The following is a 20,245-nucleotide window of genomic DNA, read 5'->3' on the forward strand; positions in this document are numbered from 1 at the left end:
CATCGTGTCCTGGTCCCGCCTCGGTGAGTGCTGACCCCGCCCCTTTGTGTCCTAACCCCGCCCCATCGTGTCCTGGTCCCGCCTCGGTGAGTGCTGACCCCGCCCCTTTGTGTCCTAACCCCGCCCCATCGTGTCCTGGTCCCGCCTCGGTGAGTGCTGACCCCGCCCCTTTGTGTCCTAACCCCGCCCCATCGTGTCCTGGTCCCGCCTCGGTGAGTGCTGACCCCGCCCCTTTGTGTCCTAACCCCGCCCCATCGTGTCCTGGTCCCGCCTCGGTGAGTGCTGACCCCGCCCCTTTGTGTCCAAACCCCGCCCCATTGTGTTCAGGCGACCTCCGGGTAAAAGCTCGTATTTTACGAAAATGTAAAATGTTAAATTGCCAAAATGTATAGAATGTAAAATACATTTTGAAAATTTAAAGTACATTTTCAAAATGTATTTTACATTCTATACATTTTGGCAATTTTGAATTTTGAAAATGTAAAAAACATTTTGAACATGTAAAAAACATTCTATACATTTTGGCCATACATGTTTTATTCATGTTTGAAATGAAAAGGTTTTTATTATATTAAATATTTGCACTGTGGTCTCTATTGATTTGACAGTGAGATTGATCATTATGGATTTTACATGTTGCAAAGTGTAATGTGACTGACATTTTAAAAACTGCAGGAATGTTGTGGAATACTCATGTCTTAACCCCGCCCCTCATGTCTTAACCCCGCCTCTAATGTCTTAACCCCGCCCCTTATGTCTTAACCCCGCCTCTCATGTCTTAACCCCGCCTCTCATGTCTTAACCCCGCCTCTCATGTCTTAACCCCGCCCCTCATGTCTTAACCCCGCCTCTCATGTCTTAACCCCGCCTCTCATGTCTTAACCCCGCCTCTCATGTCTTAACCCCGCCTCTCATGTCTTAACCCCGCCTCTCATGTGTTAACCCCGTCCCTCATGTCTTAACCCCGCCTCTCATGTGTTAACCCCGCCTCTCATGTCTTAACCCCGCCTCTCATGTCTTAACCCCGCCTCTCATGTGTTAACCCCGCCTCTCATGTCTTAACCCCGCCTCTCATGTCTTAACCCCGTCCCTCATGTGTTAACCCCGCCTCTCATGTCTTAACCCCGCCTCTCATGTCTTAACCCCGCCCCTCATGTCTTAACCCCGCCTCTCATGTCTTAACCCCGCCTCTCATGTCTTAACCCCGCCTCTCATGTGTTAACCCCGCCTCTCACGTGTTAACCCCGCCTCTCATGTGTTAACCCCGCCTCTCATGTGTTAACCCCGCCTCTCATGTCTTAACCCCGCCCCTCATGTCTTAACCCCGCCTCTCACGTGTTAACCCCGGCCCTCATGTCTTAACCCCGCCTCTCACGTGTTAACCCCGCCCCTCATGTCTTAACCCCGCCTCTCATGTGTTAACCCCGCCTCTCACGTGTTAACCCCGCCTCTCATATCTTTACCCCGCCTCTCATGTGTTAATCCCGCCCCTCATGTGTTAACCCCGCCTCTCATGTGTTAACCCCGCCTCTCACGTGTTAACCCCGCCTCTCACGTGTTAACCCCGCCTCTCATGTGTTAACCCCGCCTCTCACGTGTTAACCCCGCCTCTCATGTGTTAACCCCGCCTCTCATGTCTTAACCCCGCCTCTCATGTGTTAACCCCGCCTCTCATGTGTTAACCCCGCCTCTCACGTGTTAACCCCGCCTCTCACGTGTTAACCCCGCCTCTCACGTGTTAACCCCGCCTCTCATGTGTTAACCCCGCCTCTCACGTGTTAACCCCGCCTCTCACGTGTTAACCCCGCCTCTCATGTGTTAACCCCGCCTCTCATGTCTTAACCCCGCCTCTCATGTGTTAACCCCGCCTCTCATGTGTTAACCCCGCCTCTCACGTGTTAACCCCGCCTCTCATGTGTTAACCCCGCCTCTCACGTGTTAACCCCGCCTCTCATGTCTTTACCCCGCCTCTCATGTCTTAACCCCGCCTCTCATGTGTTAACCCCGCCTCTCATGTCTTAACCCCGCCTCTCATGTGTTAACCCCGCCTCTCATGTCTTAACCCCGCCCCTCATGTCTGAACCCCGCCTCTCACGTGTTAACCCCGCCTCTCATGTGTTAACCCCGCCTCTCATGTGTTAACCCCGCCTCTCACGTGTTAACCCCGCCTCTCATGTGTTAACCCCGCCTCTCATGTCTTAACCCCGCCTCTCATGTCTTTACCCCGCCTCTCATGTCTTAACCCCGCCTCTCATGTGTTAACCCCGCCTCTCATGTGTTAACCCCGCCTCTCATGTGTTAACCCCGCCTCTCATGTGTTAACCCCGCCTCTCATGTCTTAACCCCGCCTCTCATGTGTTAACCCCGCCTCTCACGTGTTAACCCCGCCTCTCATGTGTTAACCCCGCCTCTCACGTGTTAACCCCGCCTCTCATGTGTTAACCCCGCCTCTCATGTCTTAACCCCGCCTCTCATGTCTTAACCCCGCCCCTCATGTCTTAACCCCGCCTCTCATGTCTTTACCCCGCCTCTCATGTGTTAACCCCGCCTCTCATGTGTTAACCCCGCCTCTCATGTCTTAACCCCGCCTCTCATGTCTTAACCCCGCCTCTCATGTCTTAACCCCGCCTCTCATGTGTTAACCCCGCCTCTCATGTGTTAACCCCGCCCCCCAGACGGCCGCTCCATCGGCGTGGAGGGCGTCCAGGTTCTGGGCTCGGGGAACCTGATGATCTCCGATGCCAGCGTGGACCACAGCGGCGTCTACGTCTGCTCCGCCAACAGACCAGGCTCTCGCACTCGCAGGACCGCCCTGGGCCGCCTGCAGGTCCAAGGTACCGCCCACTCTTCATCTTCATCACCTTCATCATATTCATCATATTCATCTTCATCATCTTCATCATCATCTTCATCATCTTCATCATCATCACCTTCATCATCATCATCACCTTCATCAGCATCATCATCATCTTCATCATCTTCATAATTTTCATCACCTTCATCATCATCAGCATCATCTTCATCACCTTCATCATCATCATAATCATCATCTTCATCATAATCATCTTCATCACCTTCATCATCATCATCATCATCTTCATCATAATCATCTTCATCATCATCAGCATCATCATCATCATCATCATCATCACCTTCATCATCATCATCATCATCTTCATCATCTTCATCATCTTCATCATCATAATCATCTTCATCATCTTCATCATCTTCATCATCATCATCATCATAATCATCTTCATCATCATCATCATCATCATCATCATCATCACCTTCATCATCATCATCATCTTCATCATCATCATCTTCATCATCTTCATCATCTTCATCACCTTCATCATCATCATCATCTTCATCATAATCATCTTCATCATCATCATCTTCATCATCATCATCATCACCTTCATCATCAGCATCATCTTCATCATAATCATCTTCATCATCATCATCATCTTCATCATCAGCATCATCTTCATCATCATCATCATCATCAGCATCATCATCGTCTTCATCATCTTCATAATTTTCATCACCTTCATCATCATCAGCATCATCTTCATCATCATCATAATCATCATCTTCATCATAATCATCATCTTCATCATAATCATCTTCATCACCTTCATCATCATCATCATCATCATCATAATCATCTTCATCATCATCAGCATCATCTTCATCATAATCATCATCATCATCACCTTCATCATCATCATCATCACCTTCATCATCATCATCATCATCACCTTCATCATCATCAGCATCATCTTCATCACCTTCATCATCATCATAATCATCATCTTCATCATAATCATCATCTTCATCATCATCATCATCATCATCATCATAATCATCTTCATCATCATCATTATCATCTTCATCATCATCTTCATCATCATCATCATCATCACCTTCATCATCATCATCTTCATCATCATCATCACCTTCATCATCTTCATCATCATCATCTTCATCATCATCATCACCTTCATCACCTTCATCATCTTCATCATCATCTTCATCATCATCATCTTCATCATCATCATCACCTTCATCATCTTCATCATCTTCATCATCATCATCATCTTCATCATCACCTTCATCACCTTCATCATCTTCATCACCTTCATCATCTTCATCATCATCACCTTCATCATCATCATCACCTTCATCTTCATCATCATCATCACCTTCATCATCTTCATCATCATCATCATAATCATCACCTTCATCATCTTCATCATCATCTTCATCATCTTCATAATTTTCATCATCATCATCTTCATCATCATCATCTTCATCATCTTCATCATCTTCATCATCTTCATAATTTTCATCATCATCACCATCATCATCAGCATCATCTTCATCATCATCATCTTCATCATCTTCATCATCATCTTCGCTATCATCTTCATCATTTCACACATTTTCTCCAGTTTGGCTTTACCCAGATCTAAAAGCTTCTTGAAAAAAGTTTCAAAATGGCGCTGGAGAAAAACTGTCTCTCTGTGTTTTCCAGCTCCTCCAGAGTTCACGCAGTGGCCGCAGTCCCTCTCCCGGCCTCCAGGGGGCAGTGCGGTCCTCACCTGCACCGCAGCGGGAAATCCTGAGCCCAGTCTCACCTGGTTAAAGAACGGCCGTCTGCTAAAGGCTAACGCTAACGTGCGGATCAGCAACAACAACACGTGAGTCCCTGCCGGATCCGCGTCACTGTGTTAGCTAACGATTCCACCGGATCCGCGTCACTGTGTTAGCTAACGATTCCACCGGATCCGCGTCACTGTGTTAGCTAACGATTCCACCGGATCCGCGTCACTGTGTTAGTTAACGATTCCACCGGATCCGCGTCACTGTGTTAGTTAACGATTCCACCGGATCCGCGTCACTGTGTTAGCTAACGATTCCCTGTGTTGTGTTTCAGGACTCTGGCGATCACTCGCATCGCGGCGGACGACGAGGCCATTTACCAGTGCATCGCAGAGAACAGCGCCGGTACTACAGCTCCCACAATGCACCTCTGATCTGTCCCAGTTTTTTTTTCATATTTCATAATCATATTTTAATTCATACTTTTAATATTGTTTTTATTTACTTTACTTATCTTGTTATTTTAATATTTTTTGGATCATATTTAATTCATATTTTATTTTTTAGTCCTTTATTTTTATGTATATTTTTCATTTTATTTCCTTATTTCATTTAATTTTTAATTATCTTAATTTTTTTTATTATTTCTCCTTATTGATTGATTTATTATTTATTTTTTGTATTTTCTTATTATTTATATATATTTATATTTATTTTTTATGTGATATATGTTCCTTTTCTTTTTCTTTTTTGATTATTTCAATATTCATTTATGTATATATTTATTTTTTAAAAATTTTGTTATTTTCATTTCATTACTTTTCATTTTATAATTTTTCATTTTATAATTTATTTAATTTAATTTATTCATTTAATTGTATTCATATTTTGGTATTTTGTTTTTATTTAATTTATTTTATTTCCTTTTTATTGTTTAAACTGTGTCTGTGTCGTAGGGACCAATCAGGCGAGTGCTCGTCTGGCTCTGACGCAGGGCTCTGATTTCCCATCATGCCCCACTGGAGTGCGGGCCACGCCCCTCAGCTCCTCCTCCATCGAGCTGAGCTGGGACCCGCCCCCGCCGCCTCCAGGGGGCGCCGCCGGGCCGCGCGACATCATCGGCTTCGTGGTTCACTTCCGCAAACTCGGAGGTAACACGTTTAAAATGGATCCGTCATGTGATAAGCGTGTTTAAACGGTCATGTGATAAGCGTGTTTAAACGGTCATGTGATAAGCGTGTTTAAACGGTCATGTGATCAGCGTGTTTAAACGGTCATGTGATAAGCGTGTTTAAACGGTCATGTGATCAGCGTGTTAAACGGTCATGTGATCAGCGTGTTAAACAGTCATGTGATAAGCGTGTTTAAACAGTCATGTGATCAGCGTGTTTAAACAGTCATGTGATCAGCGTGTTTAAACGGTCATGTGATAAGCGTGTTAAACGGTCATGTGATAAGCGTGTTTAAACGGTCATGTGATCAGCGTGTTAAACGGTCATGTGATCAGCGTGTTTAAACGGTCATGTGATCAGCGTGTTTAAAGGGTCATGTGATCAGCGTGTCTGAACGGTCATGTGATCAGCGTATTTAAACGGTCATGTGATCAGCGTGTTTAAAGGGTCATGTGATAAGCGTGTTTAAACGGTCATGTGATCAGCGTGTTTAAACGGTCATGTGATCAGCGTGTTTAAAGGGTCATGTGATAAGCGTGTTTAAAGGGTCATGTGATAAGCGTGTTTAAACGGTCATGTGATCAGCGTGTTTAAACGGTCATGTGATCAGCGTGTTTAAAGGGTCATGTGATAAGCGTGTTTAAACGGTCATGTGATAAGCGTGTTTAAACGGTCATGTGATCAGCGTGTTTAAACGGTCATGTGATCAGCGTGTTTAAACGGTCATGTGATCAGCGTGTTTAAACGGTCATGTGATCAGCGTGTTTAAACGGTCATGTGATCAGTGTGTTAAACGGTCATGTGATCAGCGTGTTTAAAGGGTCATGTGATCAGCGTGTTTAAACGGTCATGTGATCAGCGTGTTTAAAGGGTCATGTGATCAGCGTGTCTGAACGGTCATGTGATCAGCGTATTTAAACGGTCATGTGATCAGCGTGTTTAAAGGGTCATGTGATCAGTGTGTTAAACGGTCATGTGATCAGCGTGTTTAAAGGGTCATGTGATCAGCGTGTTTAAACGGTCATGTGATCAGCGTGTTTAAAGGGTCATGTGATAAGCGTGTTTAAAGGGTCATGTGATCAGCGTATTTAAACGGTCATGTGATCAGCGTGTTTAAAGGGTCATGTGATAAGCGTGTTTAAACGGTCATGTGATCAGCGTGTTTAAACGGTCATGTGATCAGCGTGTTTAAAGGGTCATGTGATAAGCGTGTTTAAACGGTCATGTGATAAGCGTGTTTAAACGGTCATGTGATCAGCGTGTTTAAACGGTCATGTGATCAGCGTGTTTAAACGGTCATGTGATCAGCGTGTTTAAACGGTCATGTGATCAGCGTGTTTAAACGGTCATGTGATCAGTGTGTTAAACGGTCATGTGATCAGCGTGTTTAAAGGGTCATGTGATCAGCGTGTTTAAACGGTCATGTGATAAGCGTGTTTAAACGGTCATGTGATCAGCGTGTTTAAAGGGTCATGTGATCAGCGTGTTTAAAGGGTCATGTGATAAGCGTGTTTAAACGGTCATGTGATCAGCGTGTTTAAATGGTCATGTGATCAGCGTGTTTAAAGGGTCATGTGATAAGCGTGTTTAAACGGTCATGTGATAAGCGTGTTAAACGGTCATGTGATAAGCGTGTTTAAAGGGTCATGTGATCAGCGTGTTTAAACGGTCATGTGATCAGCGTGTTAAACGGTCATGTGATAAGCGTGTTTAAACGGTCATGTGATAAGCGTGTTTAAAGGGTCATGTGATCAGCGTGTTTAAACGGTCATGTGATAAGCGTGTTAAACGGTCATGTGATCAGCGTGTTTAAACGGTCATGTGATCAGCGTGTTAAACGGTCATGTGATCAGCGTGTTTAAACGGTCATGTGATCAGCGTGTTTAAACGGTCATGTGATCAGCGTGTTAAACGGTCATGTGATCAGCGTGTTAAACGGTCATGTGATCAGCGTGTTAAACGGTCATGTGATCAGCGTGTTTAAACGGTCATGTGATCAGCGTGTTTAGACGGTCATGTGATCTGCGTGTTAAACGGTCATGTGATCAGCGTGTTTAAACGGTCATGTGATCAGTGTGTTTAAACGGTCATGTGATCAGCGTGTTTAGACGGTCATGTGATCTGCGTGTTAAACGGTCATGTGATCAGCGTGTTAAACGGTCATGTGATCAGCGTGTTAAACGGTCATGTGATCAGCGTGTTAAACGGTCATGTGATCAGCGTGTTAAACGGTCATGTGATCAGCGTGTTAAACGGTCATGTGATCAGCGTGTTTAAACGGTCATGTGATCAGCGTGTTTAGACGGTCATGTGATCTGCGTGTTAAACGGTCATGTGATCAGCGTGTTAAACGGTCATGTGATCAGCGTGTTTAAACGGTCATGTGATCAGTGTGTTTAAACGGTCATGTGATAAGCATGTTTAAAGGGTCATGTGATCAGTGTGTTTAAACGGTCATGTGATCAGCGTGTTAAACGGTCATGTGATCAGCGTGTTTAAACGGTCATGTGATCAGTGTGTTTAAACGGTCATGTGATAAGCGTGTTAAAACGGTCATGTGATCAGCGTGTCTGAATGGTCATGTGATCAGCGTGTTAAACGGTCATGTGATCAGCGTGTTAAACGGTCATGTGATCAGCGTGTTTAAACGGTCATGTGATCAGTGTGTTTAAACGGTCATGTGATAAGCATGTTTAAAGGGTCATGTGATCAGTGTGTTTAAACGGTCATGTGATCAGCGTGTTAAACGGTCATGTGATCAGCGTGTTTAAACGGTCATGTGATCAGTGTGTTTAAACGGTCATGTGATAAGCATGTTTAAAGGGTCATGTGATCAGCGTGTTTAAACGGTCATGTGATCAGCGTGTTAAACGGTCATGTGATCAGCGTGTTTAAACGGTCATGTGATCAGTGTGTTTAAACGGTCATGTGATAAGCGTGTTAAAACGGTCATGTGATCAGCGTGTCTGAATGGTCATGTGATCAGCGTGTTAAACGGTCATGTGATCAGCGTGTTTAAACGGTCATGTGATAAGCGTGTTTAAACGGTCATGTGATCAGTGTGTTTAAACGGTCATGTGATCAGCGTGTTTAAACGGTCATGTGATCAGCGTGTTTAAAGGGTCATGTGATCAGCGTGTTTAAACGGTCATGTGATAAGCGTGTCTGAATGGTCATGTGATAAGCGTGTCTGAACGGTCATGTGATCAGCGTGTTTAAACGGTCATGTGATCAGCGTGTTTAAACGGTCATGTGATAAGCGTGTCTGAACGGTCATGTGATAAGCGTGTCTGAATGGTCATGTGATCAGCGTGTTTAAACGGTCATGTGACGGTCATGTGATCAGCGTGTCTGAATGGTCATGTGATAAGCGTGTCTGAATGGTCATGTGATAAGCGTGTCTGAACGGTCATGTGATCAGCGTGTTTAAACGGTCATGTGATCAGCGTGTTTAAACGGTCATGTGATAAGCGTGTCTGAACGGTCATGTGATAAGCGTGTCTGAATGGTCATGTGATCAGCGTGTTTAAACGGTCATGTGACGGTCATGTGATAAGCGTGTGATAAGCGTGTTCTGTTCCAGAGCCTCTGAGTGCGGAGCTCCAGGAGGCCGTGTCTAAGACCTCGTCCAAACACCAGGTCCAGAACCTGGAGGAGGGAACGACCTACAGCCTCAGAGTCCAGGCCTACAGCGGGCTGGGGCCCTGCAGCGGGGACACGCCCCCCGCCCAGGCCACCACCCGGGGGGGAGGTGAGTGTAAGGGGGGGAGGGGGGGTGAGGAGCATAGAGGGGGAGGTGAGGACCATAGAGGTCCATCCACACTGTTCAGTCTGACTTTTGTTTGTTCTTTAACCTGAGCTCTTAGCCTGGCTAACACCAGACTAAAATCACAGTGATATTTAGTCTGAAGACACCAATTCATTTTCTCGTAGGAGAGGTGTGGTTTACGATCGTCCATAGTCGTTTATTGGGCGATACGGAAAAAAAAAACACAGCCAATCATATCATCGTATGAGATGACGTATGACGTACCCGCTGTAAACTTTTGAGCTACATTATTTAGAACAAGGTCTAAAGCTTGATCGAACAATACCATCGTGTCTGCTGCTGTCATGTTGGATCCGTAAATAAACTTTTTTTTATTTTATCCGTAAATAAACTACAAGCTTCCGTATATCGAATAGCTCGTCATCGTCTTGGTCCCTCCTCGCTCTGTGATTGGTTCCCAAATCCATGCGAACATTTGGGCCATGGTCCCCAGGCTGTTGTGCCGTTCGAAATAATTCGAGCGCACACAGCAGCACGGCGTTAGCCAGGTTACTGAGCTTCAGCTTCTATGGAAGAAAAGTCCCAGAGCAATGATTCTATTCTTTTATTTCCTCCCCCTCCTCTCCTCCTCCTCTCCCCCTCAGCCCCCCCCTCCCCCAGCTTCTTCTCGAAGGTCCTGAACCAGACGTCCATCCAGGTTTATTGGGACCTTCCCAAACCTGGTCAGACTCAGGGCTTCAGGCTCCGCCTCCGAGGGGTCTCCCACCCCCAGCAGCAGGGGCAGGAGACACTGCCCGCGCACGTGAACACACACACCTTCTCCCACCTGGGTGAGTGACGCGCACGTGAACACACACACCTTCTCCCACCTGGGTGAGTGACGTGCACGTGAACACACACACCTTCTCCCACCTGGGTGAGTGACGCGCACGTGAACACACACACCTTCTCCCACCTGGGTGAGTGACGCGCACGTGAACACACACACCTTCTCCCACCTGGGTGAGTGACGCGCACGTGAACACACACACCTTCTCCCACCTGGGTGAGTGACGTGCACGTGAACACACACACCTTCTCCCACCTGGGTGAGTGACGCGCACGTGAACACACACACCTTCTCCCACCTGGGTGAGTGACGTGCACGTGAACACACACACCTTCTCCCACCTGGGTGAGTGACGTGCACGTGAACACACACACCTTCTCCCACCTGGGTGAGTCACGCGCACGTGAACACACACACCTTCTCCCACCTGGGTGAGTGACGCGCACGTGAACACACACACCTTCTCCCACCTGGGTGAGTGACGTGCACGTGAACACACACACCTTCTCCCACCTGGGTGAGTCACGCGCACGTGAACACACACACCTTCTCCCACCTGGGTGAGTCCCGCGCACGTGAACACACACACCTTCTCCCACCTGGGTGAGTGACGTGCACGTGAACACACACACCTTCTCCCACCTGGGTGAGTCCCGCGCACGTGAACACACACACCTTCTCCCACCTGGGTGAGTCCCGCGCACGTGAACACACACACCTTCTCCCACCTGGGTGAGTCCCGCGCACGTGAACACACACACCTTCTCCCACCTGGGTGAGTGACGTGCACGTGAACACACACACCTTCTCCCACCTGGGTGAGTGACGTGCACGTGAACACACACACCTTCTCCCACCTGGGTGAGTGACGTGCACGTGAACACACACACCTTCTCCCACCTGGGTGAGTCACGCGCACGTGAACACACACACCTTCTCCCACCTGGGTGAGTCCCGCGCACGTGAACACACACACCTTCTCCCACCTGGGTGAGTCCCGCGCACGTGAACACACACACCTTCTCCCACCTGGGTGAGTGACGTGCACGTGAACACACACACCTTCTCCCACCTGGGTGAGTGACGTGCACGTGAACACACACACCTTCTCCCACCTGGGTGAGTGACGTGCACGTGAACACACACACCTTCTCCCACCTGGGTGAGTGACGTGCACGTGAACACACACACCTTCTCCCACCTGGGTGAGTGACGTGCACGTGAACACACACACCTTCTCCCACCTGGGTGAGTGACGTGCACGTGAACACACACACCTTCTCCCACCTGGGTGAGTGACGTGCACGTGAACACACACACCTTCTCCCACCTGGGTGAGTCACGCGCACGTGAACACACACACCTTCTCCCACCTGGGTGAGTGACGTGCACGTGAACACACACACCTTCTCCCACCTGGGTGAGTGACGTGCACGTGAACACACACACCTTCTCCCACCTGGGTGAGTGACGTGCACGTGAACACACACACCTTCTCCCACCTGGGTGAGTGACGTGCACGTGAACACACACACCTTCTCCCACCTGGGTGAGTCACGCGCACGTGAACACACACACCTTCTCCCACCTGGGTGAGTCACGCGCACGTGAACACACACACCTTCTCCCACCTGGGTGAGTGACGTGCACGTGAACACACACACCTTCTCCCACCTGGGTGAGTGACGTGCACGTGAACACACACACCTTCTCCCACCTGGGTGAGTGACGTGCACGTGAACACACACACCTTCTCCCACCTGGGTGAGTGACGCGCACGTGAACACACACACCTTCTCCCACCTGGGTGAGTGACGTGCACGTGAACACACACACCTTCTCCCACCTGGGTGAGTGACGTGCACGTGAACACACACACCTTCTCCCACCTGGGTGAGTCACGCGCACGTGAACACACACACCTTCTCCCACCTGGGTGAGTCACGCGCACGTGAACACACACACCTTCTCCCACCTGGGTGAGTGACGTGCACGTGAACACACACACCTTCTCCCACCTGGGTGAGTGACGTGCACGTGAACACACACACCTTCTCCCACCTGGGTGAGTGACGTGCACGTGAACACACACACCTTCTCCCACCTGGGTGAGTGACGTGCACGTGAACACACACACCTTCTCCCACCTGGGTGAGTCACGCGCACGTGAACACACACACCTTCTCCCACCTGGGTGAGTGACGTGCACGTGAACACACACACCTTCTCCCACCTGGGTGAGTGACGCGCACGTGAACACACACACCTTCTCCCACCTGGGTGAGTGACGCGCACGTGAACACACACACCTTCTCCCGCCTGGGTGAGTGACGCGCACGTGAACACACACACCTTCTCCCGCCTGGGTGAGTCACGCGCACGTGAACACACACACCTTTTCCCACCTGGGTGAGTGACGCGCACGTGAACACACACACCTTCTCCCACCTGGGTGAGTGACGCGCACGTGAACACACACACCTTCTCCCGCCTGGGTGAGTGACGCGCACGTGAACACACACACCTTCTCCCACCTGGGTGAGTCACGTGCACGTGAACACACACACCTTCTCCCACCTGGGTGAGTCACGCGCACGTGAACACACACACCTTCTCCCACCTGGGTGAGTGACGTGCACGTGAACACACACACCTTCTCCCACCTGGGTGAGTGACGTGCACGTGAACACACACACCTTCTCCCACCTGGGTGAGTCACGCGCACGTGAACACACACACCTTCTCCCACCTGGGTGAGTGACGTGCACGTGAACACACACACCTTCTCCCACCTGGGTGAGTGACGTGCACGTGAACACACACACCTTCTCCCACCTGGGTGAGTGACGTGCACGTGAACACACACACCTTCTCCCACCTGGGTGAGTGACGCGCACGTGAACACACACACCTTCTCCCACCTGGGTGAGTGACGCGCACGTGAACACACACACCTTCTCCCACCTGGGTGAGTGACGCGCACGTGAACACACACACCTTCTCCCACCTGGGTGAGTGACGTGCACGTGAACACACACACCTTCTCCCACCTGGGTGAGTGACGTGCACGTGAACACACACACCTTCTCCCACCTGGGTGAGTCACGCGCACGTGAACACACACACCTTCTCCCACCTGGGTGAGTCACGCGCACGTGAACACACACACCTTCTCCCACCTGGGTGAGTGACGTGCACGTGAACACACACACCTTCTCCCACCTGGGTGAGCCCCGCCCCCTCCAGTCTGACTAAAGTCACAAACTCAAGACTCGAGACTTGCCTTTAGTGACTTTCACCCGTCTCTGGGTACTAGTACTAGTACTAGTACTAGTACTAGTACTAGTTACAGTTATAGTTATAGTTACAGTTTTAGTACTAGTACCATCTGTAACTGTCCTGTGTCTCGTCCTCAGAGCCCGGAGCCGTGTTCGAGGTGGAGCTCGTGGCCTTTAACGGAAACGGAGACAGTCCCTCAACCAGACGCCTGGTTTCTCTGTCCGACCCCCAGACTCCAGGTACCCCCCCCCCCCCCCCCCCCAGTAGGGTGCTTCCTCGTACTATGTAAAAAAAAAAAATCTGCTTTCTTCAAACCCAGCATTTGATGATGGGTCATAAAAAGATTCAGTAGCCAAAATATTAGCACATTTAAAGAATATTTAGAACTTGCTCAATGCGATTTATTGTTCAAAATGCAAAAAAATGCATTTTTTTAAAAACTATTTTTATCAATTACCTGACGAAATGTTTATTTCACAATGTACTCATTTACAATACTAAATGCATGTGTTTAATCTTCTGCCATGTGGTCTAAAAAGTAGCCATCTTGAACTTTTTTAGCAATTTAAACCAACTTTTTTATCTGACTGACTGACTATAACTATTACTTAAAGGAACAGGCCACCGTTTTTACATACTAAGATATGTTCTTACCTTAGCTCAGGCAAGTTCATGTGTACCTGTCTGGTCTTCACGCGTGCCCACAGTCACGTAAACACAGCACAGACGGCGTTAGCATATAGCTCCAAATGAGGTGTTATATCGCAGTAATATCTTCACTTTACTGTGTGGTAAAGTCGTCACCTTGTGACGATAGAAGCGTGAAGACCAGACAGGTACAAATTAACTCGTCTAAGCTAAGGTAAGAACATATCTCAGTATGTAAAACGGTGGCCTGGTCCTTTGAAGTAGTACTAAGAGGCCATAAGCACAACTGCAGGAGTCGTAGCATGTCACGGTTTTTACTTATTAATTGTCCGTAAATCCTACGCTGACAGAAAAGACAAAGGGACAGAGGGATTGTTCATCCAATTACACAATGGAGATCTTTTACTTCACTCAAACTTGGCTGTAAATACTGTTAAGTGGCGCTAGCCCACAGTTAGCTTTGCCCGTTAGCCTGTTAGCTTCTTCTTCTTGCTCCAACCCGGAGGCAGTGAAGTTGCAAGGGGGGTTTTCTGGTCAGAGACACCAGGGGGAGATGAAAGACCCTCCAATCATCCCATTAACACTTGTATTACCCCCAGAGGGACTATGGGAAGGATTTATTAAGGTAAACAAGCTACTTAGTACTGCTTTAATCGACAGATACACTGTTTAATTGTGATTTGGTTGGTGGTTACCAAAAGCAATATCTTCAAGTCGTGGACGACCACTGACGAAAATTCTCAGCACCAACTAAGTCATCAGCCATTGATGCCAAGTTGCAGTCGACCAAGGGAAGCCGTTGATACTGATAGAATGGGAAGTGATACAGTATTAGCACTGTATTAGTCTGTAACTTTGCACACACATTAAAAACTTCTGTTAACAGATTCTTAAAGTTGGCCTAGACCATATATAGTTCAGCTTGTTTGGATTTAATTGAAAGTAATAAAAATCTCTGAACCTTGGGTTGGCGCTATGTGACTGTCCAGAGGTAAAAAGTTCAATAGAGTTGAGCAAGTCCTAAATATCAATATTTTCAGCTAAAACTTTTTGTACAGCTTATCAATGACAAGCATCATGTAATGGAGGGTTGGAGAACACTGCCCTGAAACTTTCATTTTTTAGAAGCACCCTACCCCCCAGGCTCCGGGTACCCCCCCCCTCAGGCTCCAGGTACCCCCCCCCCCCAGACCCCAGTCTTAGATGAAGTAATCGTAGCCCGTGCTCAGTGCTGCCCCCTCTGTCCGCTGCAGGATGTGACTGTTCCCGTGGCGACCGTTCCTCTCTTCTGATTGGTCTACACAGCGGCGTGGCCTGTGTCCTCTGCTGCCTCCTGCTGGCGCTGTTACTGCAGCGACGCCGGTAAACTCCGCCCCCTACATCCTGGTCTCCTAACTCCTCCTCCTACATCCTGGTCTCTAACTCCTCCTCCTACATCCTGGTGTCTAACTCCTCCCCCTACATCCTGGTCTCTAACTCCTCCTCCTACATCCTGGTCTCTAACTCCTCCTCCTACATCCTAGTCTCTAACTCCTCCTCCTACATCCTGGTCTCTAACTCCTCCTCCTACATCCTGGTCTCTAACTCCTCCTCCTACATCCTGGTCTCTAACTCCTCCCCCTACATCCTGGTCTCCTAACTCCTCCTCCTACATCCTGGTCTCTAACTCCTCCTCCTACATCCTGGTCTCTAACTCCTCCTCCTACATCCTGGTCTCTAACTCCTCCTCCTACATCCTGGTCTCTAACTCCTCCCCCTACATCCTGGTCTCCTAACTCCTCCTCCTACATCCTGGTCTCTAACTCCTCCTCCTACATCCTGGTCTCTAACTCCTCCTCCTACATCCTGGTCTCCTAACTCCTCCTCCTACATCCTGGTCTCTAACTCCTCCCCCTACATCCTGGTCTCTAACTCCTCCTCCTACATCCTGGTCTCTAACTCCTCCTCCTACATCCTGGTCTCTAACTCCTCCTCCTACATCCTGGTCTCTAACTCCTCCTCCTACATCCTGGTCTCTAACTCCTCCCCCTACATCCTGTCTTCTCCTAACTCCTCCCCCTACATCCTGGTCTCTAACTCCTCCTCCTACATCCTGGTCTCTAACTCCTCCCCCTACATCCTGGTCTCCTCCTCCTCCTACATCCTGGTCTCCTAACTCCTCCCCCTACATCCTGGTCTCCTCCTCCTCCTACATCCTGGTCTCTAACTCCTCCTCCTACATCCTGGTCTCTAACTCCTCCCCCTACATCCTGGTCTCCTAACTCCTCCTCCTACATCCTGGTCTCCTAACTCCTCCCCCTACATCCTGGTCTCTAACTCCTCCCCCTACATCCTGGTCTCTAACTCCTCCCCCTACATCCTGGTCTCCTAACTCCTCCCCCTACATCCTGGTCTCTAACTCCTCCTCCTACATCCTGGTCTCTAACTCCTCCCCCTACATCCTGGTCTCTAACTCCTCCTCCTACATCCTGGTCTCCTAACTCCTCCCCCTACATCCTGGTCTCCTAACTCCTCCCCCTACATCCTGGTCTCTAACTCCTCCTCCTATATCCTGGTCTCTAACTCCTCCCCCTACATCCTGTCTCCTAACTCCTCCCCCTACATCCTGGTCTCTAACTCCTCCCACTACATCCTGTCTTCTCCTAACTCCTCCCCCTACATCCTGTCTTCTCCTAACTCCTCCCCCTACATCCTGGTCTCTAACTCCTCCTCCTACATCCTGGTCTCTAACTCCTCCCCCTACATCCTGGTCTCTAACTCCTCCCCCTACATCCTGGTCTCTAACTCCTCCCCCTACATCCTGGTCTCTAACTCCTCCCCCTACATCCTGGTCTCTAACTCCTCCCCCTACATCCTGTCTCCTAACTCCTCCCCCTACATCCTGGTCTCTAACTCCTCCCCCTACATCCTGGTCTCTAACTCCTCCCCCTACATCCTGGTCTCTAACTCCTCCCCCTACATCCTGGTCTCTAACTCCTCCCCCTACATCCTGGTCTCTAACTCCTCCCCCTACATCCTGTCTCCTAACTCCTCCCCCTACATCCTGGTCTCCTAACTCCTCCTCCTACATCCTGGTCTCTAACTCCTCCCCCTACATCCTGGTCTCTAACTCCTCCCCCTACATCCTGGTCTCTAACTCCTCCTCCTACATCCTGGTCTCTAACTCCTCCCCCTACATCCTGGTCTCTAACTCCTCCCCTACATCCTGGTCTCTAACTCCTCCTCCTACATCCTGGTCTCTAACTCCTCCCCCTACATCCTGTCTCCTAACTCCTCCCCCTACATCCTGGTCTCTAACTCCTCCCCCTACATCCTGTCTCCTAACTCCTCCCCCTACATCCTGGTCTCTAACTCCTCCCCCTACATCCTGGTCTCTAACTCCTCCCCCTACATCCTGGTCTCTAACTCCTCCCCCTACATCCTGTCTCCTAACTCCTCCCCCTACATCCTGGTCTCTAACTCCTCCCCCTACATCCTGGTCTCTAACTCCTCCTCCTACATCCTGGTCTCTAACTCCTCCCCCTACATCCTGGTCTCTAACTCCTCCCCCTACATCCTGGTCTCTAACTCCTCCCCCTACATCCTGGTCTCTAACTCCTCCCCCTACATCCTGGTCTCTAACTCCTCCCCCTACATCCTGGTCTCTAACTCCTCCTCCTACATCCTGGTCTCTAACTCCTCCCCCTACATCCTGGTCTCTAACTCCTCCTCCTACATCCTGGTCTCTAACTCCTCCTCCTACATCCTGGTCTCTAACTCCTCCCCCTACATCCTGTCTCCTAACTCCTCCCCCTACATCCTGGTCTCTAACTCCTCCTCCTACATCCTGGTCTCTAACTCCTCCTCCTACATCCTGGTCTCTAACTCCTCCCCGTACATCCTGGTCTCTAACTCCTCCCCCTACATCCTGGTCTCTAACTCCTCCCCCTACATCCTGGTCTCTAACTCCTCCTCCTACATCCTGGTCTCTAACTCCTCCCCCTACATCCTGGTCTCTAACTCCTCCTCCTACATCCTGGTCTCTAACTCCTCCTCCTACATCCTGGTCTCTAACTCCTCCCCCTACATCCTGTCTCCTAACTCCTCCCCCTACATCCTGGTCTCTAACTCCTCCCCCTACATCCTGTCTCCTAACTCCTCCCCCTACATCCTGGTCTCTAACTCCTCCTCCTACATCCTGGTCTCTAACTCCTCCTCCTACATCCTGGTCTCTAACTCCTCCCCGTACATCCTGGTCTCTAACTCCTCCTCCTACATCCTGGTCTCTAACTCCTCCTCCTACATCCTGGTCTCTAACTCCTCCCCCTACATCCTGGTCTCTAACTCCTCCCCCTACATCCTGGTCTCTAACTCCTCCCCCTACATCCTGGTCTCTAACTCCTCCCCCTACATCCTGGTCTCTAACTCCTCCTCCTACATCCTGGTCTCTAACTCCTCCGCCTACATCCTGGTCTCTAACTCCTCCTCAGGATGTGACTGTTCCCGTGGCGACCGTTCCTCTCTTCTGATTGGTCTACACAGCGGCGTGGCCTGTGTCCTCTGCTGCCTCCTGCTGGCGCTGTTACTGCAGCGACGCCGGTAAACTCCTCCCCCTACATCCTGGTCTCTAACTCCTCCCCCTACATCCTGTCTCTAACTCCTCCCCCTACATCCTGGTCTCTAACTCCTCCCCCTACATCCTGGTCTCTAACTCCTCCCCCTACATCCTGGTCTCTAACTCCTCCCCCTACATCCTGTCTTCTCCTAACTCCTCCCCCTACATCCTGGTCTCCTAACTCCTCCCCCTACATCCTGGTCTCCTAACTCCTCCCCCTACATCCTGTCTCCTAACTCCTCCCCCTACATCCTGGTAACTCCTCGTCTCCTCTGTCCTCGTCTCCTCAGGGCTCGAGGTCCGGAGTCGGGGCTGAAGCTGGAGAACATCGAGCTGAATCAGGTGACCGAGTCATGTGACCTTTGACCTTAGTTCATCTGTGCTGAGAGAAAGGAGCGAGAAAACAAGGACGAATGCAGAGAAATAGGAACACATTTGGGGAAAAGAAATCGGGAAAATTGACAAGAAATTTGGGGAAATTTTAACCTCTTACCGCCCGCTTAAAGCAAATGCATTCTCTCCTCTTTGTCGTCACTTTTTATTTCCCTTATGTGTTTTTGTTACTTTTTTGTCTTTTTTTCTGCTGGATTTTTGTCTTTTTTTGGGGGGGGGTTTTGTCATTTTTTGGGGGGGATTTTTGTCTTTTTTTGGGGGGATTTTTGTCTTTTTTTGGGGGGATTTTTGTCTTTTTTTGGGGGGATTTTTGTCATTTTTTGGGGGGATTTTTGTCTTTTTTTGGGGGGATTTTTGTCTTTTTTGGGGGGATTTTTGTCTTTTTTTGGGGGGATTTTTGTCTTTTTTTGGGGGGATTTTTGTCATTCTTGGGGGGGATTTTTGTCTTTTTTTGGGGGGATTTTTGTCATTTTTTTCCTGGATTTTTGTCAATTTTTTTCTGGATTTTTTTCACTTTTTTCTAGATTTTTGTCATTTTTTTTCTAGATTTTTGTCTTTTTTTTGAAGAAGCTTTTAGATTTGGAGAGTTTGCAGAACAGGAGAAAACATGTTCAGGCGGGAGTTAAGAGGTTAAAGGAAATTCGGGAAAGAAATGTGGAGGAAAATATGAAAAAAATTAGAAAAAAGAAAAAAAAAATGCCCAAAAAGTGGAAAATTAAGAAAAAAATCTGGCAAGAAATTTGGGAAAATTTGTTGGAACAAATTAGAAAAAAAAAATGAAGGAAAAATTATGAAAAATGTCGGATACAATTGGGAAATCTTCAACAAAATCTGGAAAAAAATTTGGAAAAGATGTGAATCCAGCCGTTACAGAGACACTAACCCTGAGCCGAGGTTACCACGGTTACCACGGTTACCACAGATCGGGTTTTCGATGTTGTGCTGATGTTTTT

At 48.7% G+C, this 20,245-nt stretch overlaps 1 pseudogene across 1 annotated transcript in view; it reads left to right on the top strand.

The window, feature by feature from the left end:
• The window catches only part of LOC306982864 (immunoglobulin superfamily DCC subclass member 3-like), a 23,054-nt pseudogene extending 7,383 nt beyond the window's left edge, over positions 1 to 15,671 (top strand). The window contains exons 5-12 of the transcript XR_013794290.1: positions 2,676 to 2,834; positions 4,541 to 4,706; positions 4,943 to 5,013; positions 5,565 to 5,759; positions 9,364 to 9,531; positions 10,194 to 10,379; positions 13,795 to 13,896; positions 15,559 to 15,671. The product of XR_013794290.1 is annotated as an immunoglobulin superfamily DCC subclass member 3-like (transcript). The remainder of the gene's footprint in view (positions 1 to 2,675; positions 2,835 to 4,540; positions 4,707 to 4,942; positions 5,014 to 5,564; positions 5,760 to 9,363; positions 9,532 to 10,193; positions 10,380 to 13,794; positions 13,897 to 15,558) is intronic.
• Positions 15,672 to 20,245: the final 4,574 nt, after the last annotated feature.

This window comes from Gobius niger, assembly GCF_951799975.1.
Source record: "Gobius niger genome assembly, contig: SCAFFOLD_106, whole genome shotgun sequence".
In the NCBI taxonomy this organism is placed as follows: Eukaryota; Metazoa; Chordata; class Actinopteri; order Gobiiformes; family Gobiidae; genus Gobius; species Gobius niger.